Below are 22,482 nucleotides of genomic sequence, written 5' to 3'. Positions count from 1 at the left end.
GTCTCAGCACTTATTCCCTTATACATCTGCAAATGAACTCTTGTCGCAAATAGGTAGCCATATGCCACGAGGAAGGAGGACAGAGGCTAACAAACATTCCTTAGGCTTTCTTGCTAATTTGTTTTCTCTCAGCTCTGTCTTGCTGTATTGCAGCTGACTGGGCACTGTGGCTATATTAGATTGATAATGAATAAATGTATCATCAGTCCAATTCCTCTTTCTGTCAGGATTCACTGGTTGGTGCCACTCGGTGGAATGAAAACATAATTGGGCCTTCCCTTTGTGCTCACCTTGCTGGAACTGGCAAAAGCAAAACGCAGCAGGAGATCATTTTATTATTGTGCCTGTTACATTTAAATCTACATTAAAACACGGCAATGTTGCATCTTAGCAATCAGGGATCCTTCATATTCCTTAAGTAACGGTAATATATTTAAATGACAGAACTGTTACTGTGCATCTTTATTCATTTTTCTTCCACTTGTGCCTTTCTTTTTATGGCTAAATTTTTTAAATCTGGTTTATTCCATGTTTCAGGGTGGAAATAAAGTTTGAATAGACAAAAGTAAAGTTATCAGGAAGAGGGGTCATCTTTAATCAAAGACAGTTTTCCATTTTGATAAGTATTAAATTTATCATTTGTCTTAAAAATGTGGATCACTCATTACATTAATACATTTGCAGTGGTCACTAGTAGGAATGAATGCCTTGTTAGTTGTACTTGGTGGTGGTGGTGGGGATTTAGCCCAGATGTTTCTGTTTCAGCAAGTACAACATAGCTGGAAGAGAGAGTAGCTTCAGACGGCAGAATTTGGACTCTTATTTCCTGATTTGTGGACATCTCACCTCTGATTGGATAAAAGCAACATGACTCTACCACTGACTCTGTTTGCTCTGCAAAGTTGACATTTTATCTCCACAAATAACACAAGCCTGCACATGACTAGCTCCTACTAGTCAAGATGTTCTCTGCTCTTTCCTGGACACTAAACCAGCAACAGCCTTCTCTGATGGGAGCCAAGATGGATGAGTCCATAAATGTTAAGTGACAATGTCATGTGGATCTGTCAGGATTTACAAATCGTTGAGTTTCATCGTCAATTTTCTATCAGAAGCTAATGCAGGAGATAGATGTGGGAGACTATGTTCATGTTCAGCCTGCATGAAAAACTCAAAGTGACCAATTATGATCAGAAATAACAAATAAAAAATGTTTTAGTCAGTGTTTCACACCTTTAAAGATCAAATTCACTGAGAAACATTTTTTTGTCATTTTTGAAATATGATTGGTCACTGGAGTTTTGCATGCTGGTCAAACATTTAAATATTCATCTACCCCTACTTCCTGTATTGGCTGCCAATAGAAAATGGACATGGAAATGCTTGGTTCAGAAAAAGCCACACAGATCTTTAGTGTTCATGGACTCACCCATCTTGGCTCATGTCAGAGAAGGTTGTTGTTGGTTTAGCGTCCACAGCAGAGCATGTCTCGGCTAACAGAAGGTAAGTGTTAGCATTAGCAACTCCACAACATGGCAGAACTCCTTCAGGCTTGTAGTATTTGTGAAGATAAAATATCAGAATTGCAGAACAAATGGAGGCAGTGGAAAAGTCTACTTTCCGTTAGCTAATCAGAGGTGAGAAGACCAAATATCGTGGATAATAATGACTAAAACTTCAAACCTTTTCTGCCCCCCTTTTCCTCTGGCTAAGCTTTACTTCCTGAAACAGAAGCACCAGACCTGTTTTATACAGAAAATTACTTACAAGGAATTAATTGAAAGACCACAGAAAGTGTGTTGAAATAATGAGTGAATGAGAGCTTTCAATCTTTTGTTTCGGTCTTAAAGATTTTAAGGTTTTTCTATTAGATATGTTTCTGTACAGTTTCTATCCAGGGTTCAATAGTCAGGCACGTGTCGTATGACCATTGTCAGGTTTCTGTCTGTTGCTAGCAAACAGTATTTTTTTTGTAGTAAGTTAACCAGTAGGGGGTCAGCTTTGCACAGTCCCAAATTAAATTGAAGAGGCCCAAAGATTATCACACATTCTCCAGTAATACCAGGGATATCAGTCTGTGGCTGTTTGGGGGTGTAAGGAGATGCAGACGAACCCTGTTATGGTAATCCAGATGAATTGTTCTTCGTTTTTCAGCTTGAGGTATGGCTGTGTGTCCCACAGATGTTCAGCCACCCACTATTTGTCAATTTTATGGTTGCATCTTCCTCCCTTCTAGACCTGAAGAGGAAACACATTTTATGAAAAACAACTCAATATTTCAAAACTAAAGAAACTATGTGAAAAAAAATATTTTGCCTGGAGCCCTCAAAGACAACAGATTTAAATCAATATCTTATTTGGTGAGAAATGATGGTGGTGTTATCGTCATTGCGGTTCAAACTATGAAACAAATATTTTGTGTTGTTAGAGCTTCAGGTATGTTCTGTGAGTCACTCAAACCTGCTATCATATGAATGTTTTAGCTCAGTAGCTTGAAAAGTGATCAATATTTTTTATTGTTTTAGAGACCAGTTATTTTTCAAAATCAGATCATCTAGTAGTTCAGTGGTTCCCAAACTTATTTAGCCGCGCACCCCCTTCTATGTCCCGACCATGTCGACCCCCCCCAGCCCCCACATCGGGGCATGGCTATATATATATATGTATATATATATATCAGATGTCAAGCTAAACAGACAGGTTAAAAAAAATTCCCCATCACTTTCATTTTTTAAATAGTAATTAATAAACATTCGATACCATTACAATTTCCTTTGATTTCATTTTAAATAAATATTTAGAGTGCCCAGGTAGCACATAAACAATGCAATTTAACGGTTTTCTTAAAGTAGGAACGTTTAACCTGTGCGGCCAGAGCTCTCTCCTTCCTTCTGCTCTGCGTAAACCTGAGCTGATCACCTACTTGTGCGTAATCAAATGTCTATAGGGGAAAAGATATAGCCATGAGATTCACTTTTACCTCAGACCGACTTATTGCTGTTTTATGGTGTGGCTGAATCTGCGATCCGCTGTCACGCTGACTGGAATAACACATGCTGCAGTAACAGGACTTGTGGTCAGTTTCATGAGGAGTCACTGGCTGGAGCGGACCCGACTCATCCCAGAAGCTAATATCTTAATTTGACCTTGAATGAAAAATAACCTCTTAAAAGTTTTTATCATGGTGGAGGCAGCGTTCATTTCTGCCTTCAGTCTGACGGCGCGCCAGAGTTAAAGCAGCGTGAGTGCTTATTGAATCTGTGTGTGCGCGCGCGCGGCACAGCCGCTCAAGTCACCGTGTCTCGCGCTATTTAAACCAATGTTGTAAAATGACTTCTGCCCAGCCCAGATGTGCTCACTTGTGCACCCGTGAGCCGTGGTTCAGCCGGAACGCGTCTGGCTGACAGACGCGCTCTGAACTTCAGATCTTCAGTGCGCTGTTAAAAGAATGATTTCTTGATTTATTTAGTTACATCCACAATGTTCTGTGTGTGAGGTTTACAACGTCAGAACACCTGCATGAGACAGGGTGTTAATTACAAACTGCCAGAATGACCTTCAGATTTCTCCAACACCGTTAAAAATGATCAAATCGAAACATATCAGCGTGCGCAGGCCAGAGTGCTGAAGCTCAGCGCATTGTTATTATGAAGTTAGGGCACATGTGGAGGACACGCACGCGCGCGATGGAACATATCAGCGTGCGCAGGCCAGAGTGCTGAAGCTCGGCGCATTATTATTATTATGAAGTTAGGGCACATGTGGAGGACGCGCACGTGCGTGACGGAACATATCGGCGTGCGCAGGCCAGAGTGCGGAAGCTCAGCGCATTGTTATTATGAAGTTAGGGCACACGTGGAGGACACGCACGCACGCGCGCGACGGAACATATCGGCGTGAGCAGGCCAGAGTGCTGAAGCTCAGCGCATTGTTATTATGAAGCTAGGGCACATGTGGAGGACACGCGCAAAAATATACTTGTTTTCAATTACATTTATTGGGCCCACTTACTTTTTCTTTGGCCCACCCACAAATGAGTTTCTACGCTAATGGTGACATATGACAGACTTCTCTGAGCTCCGCAGCCATTACACTTTTCACCTCGCGCACCCCCTAGCGGCAGCTCGCGCACCCCCGGGGGTGCGCGCACCACACTTTGGGAATCCCTGTAGTAGTTAATGGTTAGGTACAGAGTAAGTGATTATTCATTCCTCAGTAGGTACTTAGGAGGAGACTTTGCTTTACTTTAGGGGACACACATGTAGTAGATAATGAGTAAGTACTATGTAATGATTAGTTCCTCTTCTGTTTCTTAGATAACTGCCCATAGTCTCTGAATAAGACTGGTGTGAGTTTTACCAGTAAGTACTGATTAACTACATATTAATCCTTGTTTCATTACTCATTACTTCCTAAGTCGTTCCCTAGTAACGAAGCACAATTTTTGTAGTGTTACTAAATAACCCTAAAAGAAAAGACACATTCTACTTCTCTAGCTCCAAACAAAACAAAACATACAAATCTACAACTAGCCTAACAAGCACTGAAACTGGAGACAGTAGATGGAAACCAAAAGCAGCTCTCCCTTTAAGGACAAAACAAAATACATGACTTAACAAGAAAAAAAACTTCATCCACATTGGGGGATGTAACAAGGGTGTGGTTATTAAAACAAGAAATAAATAAAAACAGTCCAATCAATTGAATGTTCACTTCAAGGCAAGCACACAGTGTTGGGTGACAGCAGGAAGGAAAACTCCTTTTTCACAAGAAGCCTCCAGCAGATGGTTGTGTGCCTGGACTGAAGGACTCCGAAGGGACAGGAACGAAAAGCAGATCAACTCAGATGGGTAGGAAGCTGTTATCATTACTTTAAGCAAAAAACAGCTTCATTATTTATAATTTAAAAAATTCATAATAGGTAACAGAAGTATTTCTTACATGCAGCCTTTCAAATGGAACTGAAGCATCTGATGAAACTATAATTTAATAACAAGGCATGTTTATTTTACTGACCTTCCACCCTCTACTGGAAGATTAAAGCCGCTGAACATGAGAGTTTTCCAGCTGTTGAACTTTACTGTTGACTGTGGGGTAAATGTTACCAAGAGGTCATAGATAATCCAGGCTCTCCAGCTGTGTTTGGATTCTGATTCAGACTCTTGACGGCTACTAAGAAGATCTGAGAGGCAGAGGCGTTTCTAGCCCATTTTTAGGGGTGCTTCAGAACCCTTAAAGTTAGGCTTTTTTATGTATTTATTTTTACTGATTGTTGTTATTTTTAACAAATTAGTAATATAAAAAAACATGCAATACGTCAAAATATTATATTTAAAAAACAAAAATACAGTAAATCCCTTGTGTCAAAAATGGTTTGATCCTGCTCACTTTTCCCAGACTTGGCTCTGAGCCTTCCTGAGGGGCTGATATGTTGCAGTTAGGGTGACCAAGGTTCCTGCTTTCTGTGGAACAGTCCTGAATTTACTTTATGTTTCACAGGTCCTGCTAATTGAGACACCATCCGCTATTTTTCAAAGTCTCCTATTTCGTGTTTGAATCTTGCATTAACTGATTGTGAGGCGAAAAAAGATGCTGTCAATCAAGCTAGGAGGCGGGAAGTTGCCGCTCACGAACCCCCAAACCAAGAGGAAATGACAGAGTGATCCTGGACTAATGGAGAAAATGCTGTTATAATTAAGACTGAAGGGTTAAAGCTGTTCAAACGGACTCCGTGATGGTTCCGTCATTTCCCTGTGTCACAAAGCAAGTTCCTCAGTAATCAAACAGGTTGGTGCTAAAAAAGCCCAAAGAAGATTAACACAGACAACCGGTTGTCTTGTTTTATACAAGCCAGACCCTTTGAAGAATACAAAAGGACAGTTAAAAAATTTTAATTAAAGCCTCAATTATTTATTTCGAGACTTCAGAGAAAAAAAAGTCAGAACATTTTTCAGAGATCAAAGTCAGTTATTTTTGTTTTCTCTCCCCTAAATATGTACTGTAAGAGGTCGGTTGTCATTTTTGCAAAATCATCTTCTTTTGTTAGTTTTTAAAATTAAGAAAAAAAAAAGAATTTATATATATATATATATATATATATATATATATATATATATATATATGTATATATATATATATATATATACATATATATACATATAGATATATAATATTTTGTGGGATGTTGATACTTGTGGAAAATAAGCATACATTGGTCTAGAATCATTACTGGTACTTTTAGTGTCACACTGTTGTGGAAATTCAGACAGGTTTCCAAATATTAAAGGGCAATTCCAATCGATGTTTCCACTCACTGAGCATCTGGACCAGATTCTGCTACAGTGTTAGCAGAATCTGTTAAACATAAAGATTGTGGTGTGTAAAACCATATTCTGTTTATTGAAAACAGTGTTTTGTTTTCTTTCATACTGTAGCGGTCTGCGCCGCCCTGTGTGAAGCAGCAAAGGAGAGTTGACAGGTAGCAGACATAGAACACCTTTAATAGCCGGATGGCTCCCCTTTTCATCCCCCCACATGTACATTTAACTCACGGTGCCAACAGGTACCGGGTAAGAACAACACAGCGTTAACTCCAAACTGAAACAAACACTAGCATAACCCCGAACAAAATAATCCTCAGAACAGCACCCCCCCCCCCCCCCCCCCCCCCCCCCGAAATGGTTTATTGTCCCACAACCCTCAGCCTCACATTTCAAAGTCCTGGATCCGGCCCGGCCGGCGCCGAGCGCGCTTCGGCCTCCCTGGTCCCACCGTTTCCCCCCCAAGTCCATCCACAGCCCCATCAGCAGCGGGTTGCCCCCCGGTCTGTGGCCGTTACGGAGCCAAACGGTCCTTGTGGAGGACCACCCGCCTACCTCGTCCCGGCAGGCAAACCCGGAAGACCACCGCAGAGATCTCGTCCAAAATTTCGGCGGGTCCTTGCCAGTGTCTCATCAGTTTGGGGACATGCTAGCCTAGTGAACTAGACCAAATTCTTGCTTTGCAAAGAATGGTCTAGGCACGCTCCATTGGAACCTCAGCAGCTCCTACCAGGACTCTGGCTAGCCAATCACAGCCCTCTATAGGGGTTTCAAACACATAAAGAGCTGTGATTGGTCCATAATGGTGGGCCAATCATAGTGCTCTATCTGCTTAGTGAACAAATCACAGAGCTTTATCCGCTTTGTGGGCCAATCAGGGCACTCTATATGCCTGGTGGGTGGGATGATGCAACAGAGTGAAACAAGAGTGTGTCACATTCATTGTCCAGTGGAATGCGGAGATCATTTGAAAGACAACGGTAGAACCCGCCCCACAACCGAGAGCCGTCAATGGAGCATGGCCAGACTAAATAATACATTTATTTAGTCTGGCTTGCCAGGCTAGGGACATGCCCTTCTTCCGGGTCGGGCAGTAGACCCAAACCTTGTCCCCCAAAGCCAATGAGGGTCCATGAGCTCTGGAGTCGTACGCCCTCTTCTGGCGAGCTCCAGCCCCTAGCAGGGTGGCCCCTAGCAGGATCTTCCTCCATCCGCTCCTCTAGGCATCGCAAATAATCCAAAGTGTCCCGTCCCCGCTGCCCCATGAACCCAGTAGAGGACTTTTGCTCGAATATTTCATGGCACCAGCAGCTGCAAGCGGCATATCCATCCTCCCGGAGCCTGCCAGCGCCGATACAGTACATCTCCATGCAGCTCCAAGCTGCCGAACTATGAGTGCAGGTTCTTTAATTCAGCCCCACGCGAGGATACGGCGGGCCACTCTGGTCTCTGGGCATACCAAACCCAGGTCCTCACCTCCGCCAGAGTTGGATCAGCCTCCTGCTGATCTTTTCGTTCTTTTATGGAGAACAACTCTCTCTCTTGTTCCTCTGTAGCTTCCGCCGCTGCAGCCGACGGTTCCTGGTGCTGCTCTCTTGCTGCTGCTGAAACAGGTTCTGGTTCTCGCTCTTCCTGGCAGAGACAGTAATGACACTCAGTCACTAAACATGGGCGCCAGGACAGCGCATCAGCGTTAACATGCTGGCGACTGGGGAGGTGCTGGATCTCAAAGTCATACTCCTGCAGAATCCCCAGCCACCTAGCCACCTGTCCCTTCGGCTGTTTAAAGTTTGATAGCCAGGTGAGGCTAGCATGATCAGTCTGAAGCTTGAACTTGGTACCCAGCAGGTACAGCCGGAAGTGTCTCACAGCCAAAAGCACCGCTAGCAGCTCCCGCCTGGTGACGCAGTAGTTCCTCTCGCTCCGACTGAGACTGCGGCTGTAATAAGACACAACTTTTTCTCCATCTTCACCTGTTTGGGAGAGCATGGCTCCCACTCCCACGTTGCTAGCATCTGTATCCACAACAAATGGTTGGGCGGGGTCCGGATACGCCAGAACCGGTGCTTCAAAAGCTGCAGTGCACTCCTCACTCCATTCGAACCGCATGCCCTTCTCGGCTGAACGATGCAGGGGGCTAGCCACAGTAGCAAATCCTTTCACAAAGCGGCGGTAGTAGGAGGCCAAACCCAGGAAGCTCCGCAGCTCCGAGACACTTTTTGGGACAGGCCACTCCTTCACAGCAACAGCCTTAGCAGGGTCTGTTGTTACTCCCTGCTCGCTGATGACATGGCCAAGGAAATGGGTCTGGCGAGTGAGCAGCGTGCACTTAGCAGGATTTAATCGCAGCCCAGCCTGGCGAATGGTGACAAAAACCTCCCTCAGGTTGCGAACAGCGTGCTTAAAGTATTTAGCATGCATGAGCAAATCATCCAGATAAACCACACAGCGGCTGCGAGGAGTCTTCTGCAGAACTCGTTCCATCAGTCTTTCAAAAGTAGCCGGGGCGTTGCATAACCCAAACGGCATCACTCAAAACTGCCAGTCCCTGTCCAATCGTGAACGCCGTTTTGGGTTTAGCCTCCGGCGCCAGCTCCACCTGCCAATATCCACTGCGTTGATCAGGGGTGGACATTAACTTCAAAACCAACCGGCCAGCCGGGCCGGTAACTCTGAATATTTACCGGCCCTGCCAAGAATCTACCGGCCCCGCTGGTCAGCTGCCAAAATGAGTCAAAATAACAACTGAACCGTTTTAAATGTAATAAACCTTTATTTTGTACACATTCACAAACATAATAACGTATTCAAGTTTGAATTTGTTTGTTCCCTCAACAAAACACGATTTTGGCATCGCATACTTCCGGCATACAACTCAGTACATCACCAACTCCGCTTTGCTGTATTCGAGCCATTGACTGTGTTCGAGATGAGCCAGTTCTGCACAGATTAGACCAGCGGTGATCGGCGAGCGGTGCATGCCGGTTAGATTTGTGTCGGAATTGACGCCGACTTGCTCTGACGTCATGCATACGTAGGCAACGATAACCTCGTGAGATCAAGGCGGCCGCAGATTTTGGAGCCAAGCCGCTGCAGTTGCTCTCCACCGGCTGCAAAACCTAGGGGATGACGGGAAACACCTGGCTCTCACCTGATCTAAGATCTGATTGGTTCATATTTTGATCCAAACATCCGGTGGTAGAACATGAAATGTTAGTTGGTCACATGTATTCTGTAAATCATGTAACGTTGATGATGACAACAATATAGGCCATAGAGAAATGTGTTTTGTTTTCTTTTGTCACGTTTCCTATGAGCACACTAAACCTACAGCTGCTAACCTTTACTTATTATTACAGTCATGTTTTCATATACAATATATGACATCCACAAGCACGTGAGGAAATGTTTCAGCTGCTAACAGGCACCAGAATTAAAATTGAAAATTGAACAAGTGTGAACGCTAACGCAATATCTTCATCCATAGTCACCCCCGAGCTACACATACAGGGAAGTCCAAGAGATTCAACTGGCAGAAACAACTGTTTCACACCATAGTCTCTCTCCTCTCCTCTCCTCTCCTCTCCTCTCCTCACACACACACACACACACACACACACACACACACACACACACACACACACACACACACACACACACACACACACACAGGAAAAGAGCTGAGGAAATTGAGGACACCAGGTAGTTAAAAGAAAAACCACAGCGGAGCCGAGGCGCGCCTCGAATGGGGCGCGTCTGATCTGAACTGAGGAGCGGCCGGACTTCGTGAGCGATTCGCTTCGGGCGCTTCCGCTGCCGGTGTGTCCCCGGCGAAACGCCGGCTTTCAGCCACTCCCCCTGCTGCTTCCGTCTGCTCTCGTCTGTTTTCCAGGCGAGGCGCTGCTCAACTCGAACACGGCCATTCTCTGCGCCTCCCATCTTCTTTAAACCGCCAAGAATCATTTTACCTACGCACACGCGTCTCTGCTTCATACCGTTTCGAACTGTCTCGCTTCTCTTCACCAGTTTTAAAGCGTTTTGCCGGAGATTTCATCAAGAAATCCCATCCCTGTGGTGGTGCGATCTTCCTGCGTGCTTGTGTGTTTCTAGCGTGGTTCCACTTCCGTCTTTAATAGTGAACTTATAGTTCACGTGACTATAACTAATCGTGCAGTACGTGCACGGATCGTACAAGTGCAGTAGGTGGCTAGAGGCGCGCAGGTTCACGCGCGCGAAACTAAAACTGCGGCTTCCTACAGGGCGGGGCCATAGGCGAAAGCCGGTGTGTAAATGACAAATAAAGCTTGGGCGCCACCCGGGCGGTAAGTCGTCAAGTATTTACCGCCCGACGAGAAAATTTAGCGCCATTGGCGCTCGGGCGCTTTAACGGTCCACCCCTGGTTGATCCAAGGAGATGAACCAGCAGGATCCAGCTATATGATGTAATGCGTCGTTAATGCGGAGCAGGGGGTATGAGTCTTTGCGCGTCAAAGTATTAAGCCTCCGGTAATCCACAAAGGGTCGCCATCCACCCCCCTTCTTCTTCACCATGGCAACGGGTGCAGCCCAGGGGCTCTCTGATGGCTCAATAACCCCGTTAGCTGCCATGTCTCTGATTAAGTCTTCTTCTGCTCGGCGTTTGGCTAATGGCAGGCGATGAGGGTGGAGCCGTAGAGGAACGGCGTCTCCTGTGTCGATGCAGTGTTGGACCAGGCTAGTCCGGGTGCAATACTCTTTTCGAGCAGCAAAGATGTCCCCAAACTCTCGCAGTAATTGGCCCAACTGCTCTAGTTGCTCCGAGCTGAGGTGTTACCCGCTGCATTGTTCCAACACCTCCGTAGCAAGCATGGCCTGAGGTGACGGGGCTACAGTAGCAGGAACCGGCTTCTGTCCAACCTCCAGGCTTTCGCAGTTGTCTTCGAGCGACTGGGCAACTCTGGCTCCTCGTCGCTTCTCATGAGGGTCCCTCCCCTCCTGGAGAGGATTCCTCTCGGCATCTAGGCACAAAGCAGTTCCTCGGACATCAACACATGCACCAGTGCATTAATAAATCCAGCCCAATGATGCAATCATCTCGAATGGCAGCGATCCAGAACTCCTGCTCAGCTCGATGAGTTCCGACCACCACCATCATCCCGTCATTGTGTTTTTTTCACCAGTCACGGTCAGCAATGCGGTTTCGGTGGGACTCCAGCCTACCAGGAAGGAACCCTCAGTCTCTGGCAGGAATCCCTTCTGGACCAGACAGATGGTGGACCCCATATCCACCAAGGCTCGGCATTGTTGGCCTCCGACAACACAGTCCAAATATAGCTCATGAAGCTGCCCGCAGCGGCCGATGGATGGCAGGTTAACTCCAAGGGGTGATGTTGTGTGAGGCGGGAGTCCCCTTACTGTCCCACCCCGCTGGCGTTTCCCGCAGCTTGCGGCCTCAGCGGCCCGGACCTGGGCCGAGGACTTTGGGGCTGGGCAGTCTCTGGCTAGATGCCCCGGTTCCCCACAGCGGTAGCAGAGGCCGGTGGCTGGTCTCTGTCTCGGGCTGGGCCTGGTTGACTACTCTCCTCTCCTCCAGCGCCTCCTCTTGTTCAGCCGCTCTTGCCAGCGGCGATCGCCCACACTGTCCAACAGGTATCACCTCCTCCGCTTTGTAGTGAACCTGGGTAGGCTCTGACAATTATGTAGAGTAATGGTTTATGCTCTTTTATGAAAGAGGAACCATTCTACATATTAATTTGATAGAAGACTCAAAGGTTGTTTTCATCGATAAACTGTCGATAATATCCGTGGGTCTGTGTTTCAGTTCAATGAAGAGACAAGTTTGAAAGTTAAGATTTAATTCTTCAAATTAAACTAATGATTTTGAAATGACAAGCATAGGAAACAACAATCAACATTGGCAACTTTGTTGAACAATCTTTAACAGTTGATATTGTAAACTTGCTCAAATAGACCTTGTGTTGGATGTGCTGAAGATTGAGAGTGATGTGATTATGGATGTGTGTGTGCAAAATGTAGTGAAAATTGAGAATAAGGTGAGATGAATGCGTGTGTGCATCTGATTTTGCTTCAGGAAGAAACAGGTGTCTGAGTGAAAAGTGATGGTTTGAATAAACTTAGGTTTTGTTGGAAAAGATGCATCAAACGCCATCTGTTGTGGACTGCCTCACCATACGAGGACCCTCGTTCAGATCCGGAACGTCAAAGGACGAGGTTTCATCCAGGTCACCTTGGCTGGCAGAGAAGACGAAGGTGTCCACCAATCCGGTCCAGAGATGCCCCTGGTACACGTTGATGATAAAGCGTTTGCAGATGCGCTTTCTTAAGTTTAATTACTCATAAAATCAAAGACTCTGGACGAATCTGCGTTAGCGGTTGCAATTCAGCTATTCCTGTCTGGCTTGGCAGGAATAGCGTGAGATGGGGGGGGGGGGGGGGGAGCCGCAGGCTCCCTTCCCCGGGTGCGTGTTCAACACGTCCGAACTCTTTGATTGACAAACTCGAACTGAATCATGAACTGAAACTTACCAAAAGCCTTTCTCTTCTCAAAGCAAAACTTGTGCGTCAGAGCAAATGTGTTTTGGAGTTTACTGTGAGAGTGTGTGTGTGTGAAGGTCATTATAACATCTTCAAACATTATTTAATTGAGCATTGATTCATTAGTTATTATGATTACCCAAAGCATAATAATCATTCATTTGATTAAAACACATTTATAATGAGTTAAATGGTAAAATGATTATTTAGCATTAATAAACAAAGGAAGCGTAAGACTCTTTATTTTGACTAGCTTCCATGGGAACACATCTTCTGGCACTGCAGGTGTTCAGATGTTATGGTTTCTCCCAGACTCGCTGGCGTTCAGGTCTTAATCTGTGGGTGAAAGTTCTCAGCGACCCAGCTTTGACCCAGCTGGGCAAAGTATAACCTTTGGCACAGAAAACCCATATTTCCTCACGTTACAGCTTGTTCAGCTCTCCTAAGCGCTTCAGCCAAGGTGATGGGGAAGGACAATCTGACATGTTGACGTAATGGTTCCGGTGTTAGCCCTCGTAGGAATGCGTGCAGGCTTAACTCCTCTCTGGCGGCAGCTGGGAAATCAGGATAGCCCCGCCAAGCATACAGTTGTAGATCAGCCGCATAAACTCCCAAGCTTTCTCCGTGGCCGCGTTGTCTGCCGCTCAGTTGTTCTCGGCTTTGCTCTCCTGAGGCTTGCTTCCCAAAGCGTCTGTTCAGTGCAGCCGTGATAGCTTGCCAATTGCATCGCTCTTCCAATGCTAGGTCCACCAGGACCTGAAGTGCTCCTACTTCCAAGGCCAGCACCATCTGAACCGCTGTCTCCTATTGGCTCCATCCTTCATGTAAAGCCGCCAGCTCTACTTGAGCGAGGAAGGGTGCAGGGGTGTAGTGCCACTGAATCTTGGGAGTTTTACCGGCGTTCGATTGCCGCCGTCTCTCAGCACCGTTGGTGCTGGGACTGTGGGCACTTCCGCTGAGCGCATCTCTCGCGGGTGCCGGGCTAACCACAGATCGCTGGTTCCATCCAGCTGGCACGGTGTCCTCGCTTTAGTGCCCAGCCGTAGTTGTTCTTCCAGCTTGCTGTTCTCTCTGTCAAGTCACTCGATCTCCTCGACGAGTTGCTGCATCTTTTCTGTCTTTTTTGACAGCGCTAAGCCCACTTCTGACACCCATGTAGCGGTCTGCGCCGCCCTCTAGCGGGGTGTGTGTGAAGCAGCAAAGAAGAGTCGACAGTTAGCAGACTAACCCCCAAATTCCACTACCTCCGCTCCGCTCCGCCCCCGCCTTCCGCAGCCGCTCGCTTCCGAACTCAATTTTTACTGGTACCCGCTCTACAACGGCTCCGCTCCGGTGCGGAGACCTGAGGGGGGCAAACAAGCATGCGCGGGATTTTCGAGATCTTGCGATACAGTCCGAGCAATAAACGCGGAAGTTAGATCCAAACACCCGTTGTGCGGGAGAAGCATCGGAAATGAGCTGTTTAATCTGCCCATCATTGTGTTGAGAGATCAGCAGTGTTTGGATCAACAAAGTGTGACTACTTTGATAGTGGCAACTGTATTTATGGCTTATTTTTGTGCATTTAAACTTCAGCCGCCATTGATAGTTGTTAAAAGTTGTTAAACCCGTGCATATGAAACAAAAAACGCCTTTTGTTTAGCGATTTATTGTGAAAAACGGAAGATGTGCTTGCTCCTTTTCCTGTTGGGCCGTTGTGATTTCTGCCCATTTACTGCGGAGGTGCTCCGGCGTCCGGCAAAAATAGGATCGATTCTATTTTTGCCGGACGCCGGAACAGAGGGCGCCGCACTGCCGGAGCACGGCCGCAGTAGTGGAATTGCTCTGATTGACTAGAACGGGACCGATTTTGCTCCGGCGTTCGTGTCGGAGCGGAGCGCAGCGGAGCGGAGGTAGTGGAATTTGGGGGTTAGAACACTTTTAATAGCCAGATAGCTCCCCTTTTCATCCCCCCACATGTACATTTAACTCACGGTGCTAACAGGCACCGGATAAGAACAACACAGCGTGAACTCCAACCTGAAACAAACAACACTAGCATAACCCTGAACCAAATAAACCTCAGAACAGCACAACCTGAATAAACAACCCCAATTTACCCTCCCCCAGAGTGCAGTGCGGCCTTGCCGGCCTACCAGTGGCAGGGCTGCCACAATACATGTGAGAATGAAATTGTGTTAAAATGTAGAAAATGTTGAAATTTTTATTGCTTGAACAAGCAGATCTCTGGGTGCTCAGCACCCCTAAACCTCTGATGCTAGAATCGCCCCTGCTAAGGGGTACGTGTTTTCTAAGGAGCTCTTGTGTGTTATTCATCATTTTGAACACATTTGTTCTGCTTTGGGAGGAATCTTCAATAACCAGCAATGAGAACTGAAGTGTGAGTCTCTAAAAAGCTGTAGATTGTAAGTAAGCCACTGGAAATGGACACTGAGTTTTCTGAAGTTTTTGATTAAAGACTTGTAGGAACTTGGTTGACACGGTGGAGCTTCTTTCCTTCAGGCGGAAGGAATGGAACATGCACACACAGATGCTGCTTAACCTTCCCTAACTACTCAGATAATTAAAGGTTGAACATGTCTTTCTATGGCTTTTAGGGTTCTGATGATTCCCACAAAACACCATGTTCCCATAAACATTTCAATTACAGAATATGTCTGGGTGATTAAAGATGATTAAAGTCAACCCAGATATATGAAATACGTCATTATGTCAAACTTGTAACAGTTTTATTTGGGGAAGTGCGGTGTGGTTGGTGGAGATGTCTTGATGCCACATGTTCTGATATCAAATGCATCAAAAGCTCCAAACTTCTATTAACATCATAATGAAACCAACAAAGCATGTGAAATGAGAAAGGTTATAAAATAAAGGGCTAAATTAACATATTTGGAATGAACCATCCAAATGAAGAGAAACTGCTGGAAAATTTCCTGAAATCTTTCCAGAAGGTGGTGAGAAAGTAAGTGGTGATCTATATTAGGATTGTTTAAAAAGGTCTGCTCTGGCCCACTCCTTGACGTCCGAAGCAGTCAGGCCCCTGTGTATGGTCAGCGGTGGTTTGATGCTAGGTTTGATGGAGTATGTCAGTCCAATCAGCCCAGCTTCCAGAGTCTGATTGGGTCTGCCAGCCTGAGAGGCAGCCCTGATATTAGCTCGGCGGCCAGCTGACAGCCAGCAAAGAGGCCGGCTTACACGACACACAACAACAAAGCCAGCGTGCTGAAGGGCCACACTTTGTCTGAGTGAGTGTAAAAGATACTAGAAGAAACATGACATAGGAGAAAATGGTTTCCAGGAGTCAAAGAGTAACCTGAGAGAAACACTAAGCTGCAACTCTCACATAGAGAATAACCATGTAGCATGACATTAAAGGATTTCAATGTTAATAAAGTAGCTTTTCCTTGAACTGCTGTAAGATTTTTGAGGCTGGAGTTGTTTTACGTGTTAAAATGTGCGTGTATTGCAATATGTTGCAATACGTTGTAATATAGTATAAATGTGAAAACTATCTTGTAATAATGTCTATGTATGTTAAAACATCAAAATGATGTTGTTCAAAAAATAAACTTCTTATGTTTCTGTTGGATCATGTATTTGCTTTCTGAGACATGACTTGAGCAGCAACACCTTTTGCTTTTGCACTATGTCCATGTAGGATGGAAAGCTGAGGTGGGGGTGGAGGTGTATGAGAAGATCTGGGTCCCTTTGGACTAATGACCATATGGGGTGGCTTCAGGGGGTCAAGGTGTGTTATTTGTACCATCTTGGATATTTTTTTTTTTAAAATAGACCAATTTAAACCAATCTACTGAATAATAGTGATAATAATTTTTGACAGTTTTCCAGTGTTCTCAGGAAAACAGAATGTGACCAGCCTTCTTCCCCTGGAAGAAAGAAACTAAGAAAGTACTATCGGTAGTTGGAGATGATCTAGACAAGAGAGGTGCTTTCTACCCTAAACAAAAATAGATGGTGCGAAAACCTGGGACCACTCACATCACAATGTGATATGACTTTATTTTGATAGGGTGACACCAACAAACTTCCATTGCATTCCAGTAGGAATAGCAACACTGAATAATGTTGTCACAATGTAGTTTAAAAGTAATGTTTGTAAATGTTAAATCACTAGTGAACCCAACTCCAACAGCTGTGGGTTTATCAGACTCACCTGCAGGTAGGGATGAGTACCGAATTCGGTACTTTTTAAGGTACCGACCGAATTCCATAGAACCGACCGAACACCGATTCACGTCATTTCAAACGGTGCCTCGTTTCGGTACTGCCAAGACAGTTGCGCATGCGCAAGAGCGTTATGTCGCCGGTCCCTGCGAGCCCGTTGTAAACAGAGCAAGCATGGTAGAAAGAACGCACGCTAAAGCTTGGGTCCACTTCACTAAATGTGATGGGTAACTGGGTGATGAAACTAGCGACAGACAACGATCTAAGTGAGACATCCTCATCTTAATCTGCTCCAGTAGGTAAATAAAATGTTTAAGATAACGTTACCTTGATTTGTTAGCTTCCGTTTCGCTAATGGTGCGTTCGCTTTCTCCTTGGAACTCCGAATTTCCGACTAGAAGAACATGAACGCGCTCTAAAGTTTGGCTTTACTTTACTAAATGCGACGGGTGATTGGGTGAAGGTAAAACCAGTGACAACGATCTAAGTTTGAGGCATCATCGTTTTAATCTGCTCCAGCAGCTAAATAAACTGTTAAAGATAACGTTAGCTTGATATGTTAGCTTCCATTGCCACCGTTGTTATAAGCTAATGGTGCGTTCGCTTTCTCCTCGGAAATTCTAACTTCCCAGTAGGAAAAATCAAATGAAAAAGGACGGCAAAAGGAATGAAGATACACAGTAAATTTAGTTCACAGTAAAGATGTTTGCTTCAGTTTAATTATCAGCTTATAAAACTACAAGGACGATGTTAAAATACAAACAGTTGTATGTTATTTATCGTGATATTTATCAAATATGGTTATATATTGAGAAAAATATATATTTAATTATAAAAGACAATTAAAATAATAAACACTCAAAAGTATCGAAAATTGGTACCGTTAAGTACCGGTATCGACTCGTAGGTACCGGGAATTAGTACCGGATCGATTCAAATGTCAAAGGTACCCATCCCTACCTGCAGGTCCACTGAAACAAAGAGCTGGACCTGTGCAGACCATCTCCCGCACTTGAGAGAGTTATAGGCTTTAAGGAAAGTTCTCAGGGAAATTTTCTCTAAGGTTTATGAGCCATCGCAGATGAGTAGATGACCCAAGTTAATTATTATTGAGTTTGTTTTCCTTGCTTCACTGGTACTTACTTTAGCATGGGTGCAACAATGACAGTGGGTACTCCCATTAAAGCAGAGAACGTCTTGCCAGAGAGGATGGCTTATTTTTTACGTGTTCATTTTTTTAGCTGTTTGACCCTGAAAGGCATCCAGTTTTTATGGTTCACATCCAACTTTAGTGAATCAGTTTTCTAACAACAACACTAAATCTGAGAGTTGTGCATAAAACGTCTCAAAGCTTTGAAGAGTTTTTTTTTATTTATCCTGAACACATTTGTGATTCTCTTTTCTCAGCTACTAGTAAATGACTAAGTTCAGAAGTTTGACACAGCAGATGATTGATGACTAAAGCAATTTACTGCAAAATACACAATTTTTTATATGCAAATACCAATGGACTCAATTGGTTTTCCTGTTCTGAATACAAGTAGTGCCTCTGTCACAAATTAAATGGACCAAGTTTATTTCATGCTTAACATACCCACTGGTAGGACGATAACATAAACAATATTTTATGTGGCACCTCTTGAGATAAAAATCACAAGGTGCTTCACAAGAAGAATAAAATAATAATAATAATAATAATAATAATGATACATTTTAAATATATATAGTTTTAAAAAGTGAATTAAAAAGATCATAATAAATATTAATGTAGCACCCAACTCAAGTAGCTCTGGATTAACCCTCGGTTAAGATGGTGATAGTACTATGAGCGGGGCCCTGGGTACATTAATTAATCTTATTGGTAAACAGGAGAAACAAACCCGTTTTAACCTTTTTTCCTTAGAACCTTATGTTGACGGTGCCTCCACTTAGTGAAAATAATATGAATTCTGTTTAATCTTCACCAAGAATAAGGAATTTATCTAATTTATCTGGGGGTGCACATTAGGGAGGACCTCTCCTGGACCACCAACACAGCTTCACTGGCCAAGAAAGCACAACAGCGCCTCTACTTCCTGCGCAAACTCAAGCGGGCAAGTGCTCCACCACCCATCCTGATCACATTCTACAGAGGAACTATTGAAAGCATCCTCTCCAGCTGTATCACTGTGTGGGGCGGTAGCTGCACTGACTATAACAGGAAAGCTCTACAGCGCATTGTGAGAACGGCTGAGAGGATAGTTGGTGCACCACTCCCCTCCCTGCAAGACATTTACACCACTCGCCTCACCCGTAAAGCCATCACAATTGTCAACGATGCCACCCACCCTGCGCACTGTTCAGCTTCCTGCCCTCTGGAAAGAGATACAGAAGTCTCCGCTCCCGCACTACCAGGCTCACCAACAGTTTCGTTCACCAGGCTGTGAGACTGCTGAACTCTCTTCCCTCACAGATCCCAGCCAGCAGAATCACTAGGGTGACAGGGGTATAGGGTGACAGACTGGACCCTACACCCCACCCCACACGCACACACACACACACACACACACACACACACACACACACACACATTATACAAAAAGGAAATAGTGGTTGAACCAATAACGGGGTAAACATTTCTGATTGTAAACAACTACCTCTGCATAGAAATTGCACACACCTGCTGCTATATGTTTTGTATATTATTAGCGATATTTACCTGTTTAATATTATCTTATTGTTAGGGATGTTTTTTGTTTTGTTATTGTTGTGCATCTGCACTTTATGTAAATGTCTACGCATGGGACAGTGTGAAACGTAATTTCAATTCCTTGTATGGCAAGCACATTCGAAGAATTGACAAATAAAGTATTCTATTCTATTCTATGTTAAACCTCCTTTTTACATTTTTAGTAACCCTTATCACTTATAAACTCTGTAACTAATAATGACACCACACAAACTTTAAATCCAAGATGTGAAATTTAGTCAAACAAAATATGATTTAAAATAAAAAATACAATATTCCAAGTTTTGAAAAGTTTCCTTACAATCCAATGGAAGGTTTTTCCCTCTTCACAATTCACAGTCAAGATTTAGAAAACACTTTTATCCAAAATATTCCCTTTTAAGTTCAGTTCAATTTTTGTAACCTTTTTGAGCTCATTCACTGAAACCGTTGCAGGCCTGATCGTTGCTTGGGCTCGTTGGGCCAGAAAACACACAAATGGCCGCTTCACTTGATAACCAGTAGAAAACAAAACGCACGTGCTCAGGTCTACTCACACATCCTTTGGGCTAAGTGCAAGGCAAACGGAGGGGCAGTCTTGGTTGGTGACCATGCGGCCTCCACTCGGCAAGGTGGGCGGAATTAGCGGCATACCCGGGCTGCTGAGTACACTGGAACAACCACACAGACCTCCTATCCACAGCAGAAGAGTCCAGAGAATTCCTCTCGGTCCACTGTGCATTAGAGATTTCTATTTAGTTCCACAGAATAAGCTGTATCTTACGTACTCGACATACATAGCTATTACAGGCTCTAAAATGCTAACATGCTAACTCGCGATTAGCACCATACATTTTAAGTACTTATACATTCCATTTAAGCTCAATGCTAACTCCACATTCAGTACTCACTCATCACAGGGTAAAACAGTCCATAACAGGAACGTAGACTCTGCATCCACGGCTATTATTTCACTATTCTTCCATTAGCTCTGGTACACAACCTCCTCCCGCAACGTGCTGCTGCCGACTCTCACTAGCTTAGCTGTTTTTTTTTCTTTCGCCTCACTTAGCTCCCGCCTCCCTTACGTCTGATTGGACAGTAGGTTTACATCAACCAATGGGATAAAAGAAAATACAAGATTGACAACCCAAAATGAACTTGTAAAACAACTTGAAACAATACGAAGTTTTCCTTGTTTCACATTAGATAAACCTTTAGTTTTCTTGTTACTTATAACTCCATGAACACTCAAATTATGATTGACTTCTATTTATTGTGATTTTAAACACATTTTTAACCATTTGAACTCCTTGTTTTTTCAAATATATGAAATATTTACAATAAAGGCTTTACGCAATATTTATATCCTTTTAACCTGTAGGGTCTAGAATAGATATTTGAGACCAGGCTACATTAAGATAAAAAAGAAAAATTAAGATTCAAAATTGTGAATAAAAATGAAAAAAAAATGTGTTAGTGGCGCACATTTTAGCCCATAAATCGTGTTGACACATGAACTTAACAAAACAAAAATTCTAAGTTAAAGCATTTATATCTCAATTACTCAAAATAAATAAAAATACTAAAAAAGAGAAACTTTTTCACAGATTTTATGTTTTTGGACGAGGAAGTATTTTAAACATTAGTAATTAAAACAACTGCAGCCCCTATAAACTAAAGTATTGAATCAAGTCCATGATATTAGCTAGTCAGATGTTTTTGAATAATTAATGTAATTCTGAAAAAAATGTTATTTCTAAAACCTCACAGTGGTTTATGCATGATATTAACATTTATGCAGTTTATTTAAGATTACGCCATTATTCTGGCATAATAGTAAGGATATTCCTACTAAAAGTGCCCCCATCTGCGATGGAAGTAACAGCTGTGAAGAAGTTAGTTAGAAACTGTGATGCAGGGCTGATGGTGATGTAATGGTTTTTAAAATAGTGTCTGCATAAATCTGTATGACATTGTTTGGATGGGAGCTATTGTTATGAGTCTCTCTCCATCTTTGCTGTAAGAAAACATGTAGGAACATTTGTCTTGGGTTATCAGGGGATGATCTATAGTCTAGCCTGCGGAGAAACACGTGTTGAGCTTTAATCTAGAGTGCATAGGCCAGTATTCATGGCCAGCAGCTGGAGAAAATCACAGGAGACGAAGAGTCCACAGCAGAGAAAGGAGACGTATGCCTGCCTGGCAAATGCTGTTATCGTCCCTCCTTCCACCTTATTTATGTGGTGACTTACAACCAGTCGCCCCCTTTTCTCCTCCTTGTTGCCCAGATATTTTCATATGAATGAATGTCTTTTCATTTTCTCATTGACAAAGACAATCCAAGGCTCACTTTTGGTGATATCAGCATCATCAGACTTTTTCTCTTGTAAAAAGTTGCCTTTTCTGCTAAAAATGAAAATTTGCCAAAAAAGACATACATTTTCTCTCAGGGTTTGGATAAATTTGAAAACATTAACATTTACAACCACATTAACAGCTCTGTGAGGCCATAGCCAGTCAGATTAGCGCTCTGAGCTATATGCTAATATCAGTGAATATGGTTGGTTTAATTATCTCCAAACATACATTTGGTTATAAACCAAAGTCATGCCCCGAGCCATAGTTTAACTGTGCAAAAAAGTACATTATATCTCTCAAATAAAACTATGGTGCAGGATTAATTTGGTTTATGCTCTAGAAACACACACACGTGCTTTTCCTTTTATGCTGCGT

At 43.8% G+C, this 22,482-nt stretch overlaps 1 long non-coding RNA gene across 1 annotated transcript in view; it reads right to left on the bottom strand.

The window, feature by feature from the left end:
• Window positions 1-21,132, bottom strand: part of LOC139069841 (uncharacterized) — a 44,863-nt gene extending 23,731 nt beyond the window's left edge. Inside the window, exons 1-3 of the long non-coding RNA XR_011520508.1 lie at window positions 20,658-21,132; window positions 20,304-20,480; window positions 2,114-2,238 (exon numbers count right to left, since the gene is read on the bottom strand). This is a non-coding gene — a long non-coding RNA (uncharacterized lncRNA). The remainder of the gene's footprint in view (window positions 1-2,113; window positions 2,239-20,303; window positions 20,481-20,657) is intronic.
• Window positions 21,133-22,482: the final 1,350 nt, after the last annotated feature.

The sequence above is a fragment of the Nothobranchius furzeri genome, chromosome 5 (genome assembly GCF_043380555.1).
Source record: "Nothobranchius furzeri strain GRZ-AD chromosome 5, NfurGRZ-RIMD1, whole genome shotgun sequence".
NCBI lineage: Eukaryota > Metazoa > Chordata > Actinopteri > Cyprinodontiformes > Nothobranchiidae > Nothobranchius > Nothobranchius furzeri.
The sequence above is the reverse complement of the archived record's forward strand: the minus strand, read 5'-3'. Positions and strand labels throughout refer to the sequence as shown.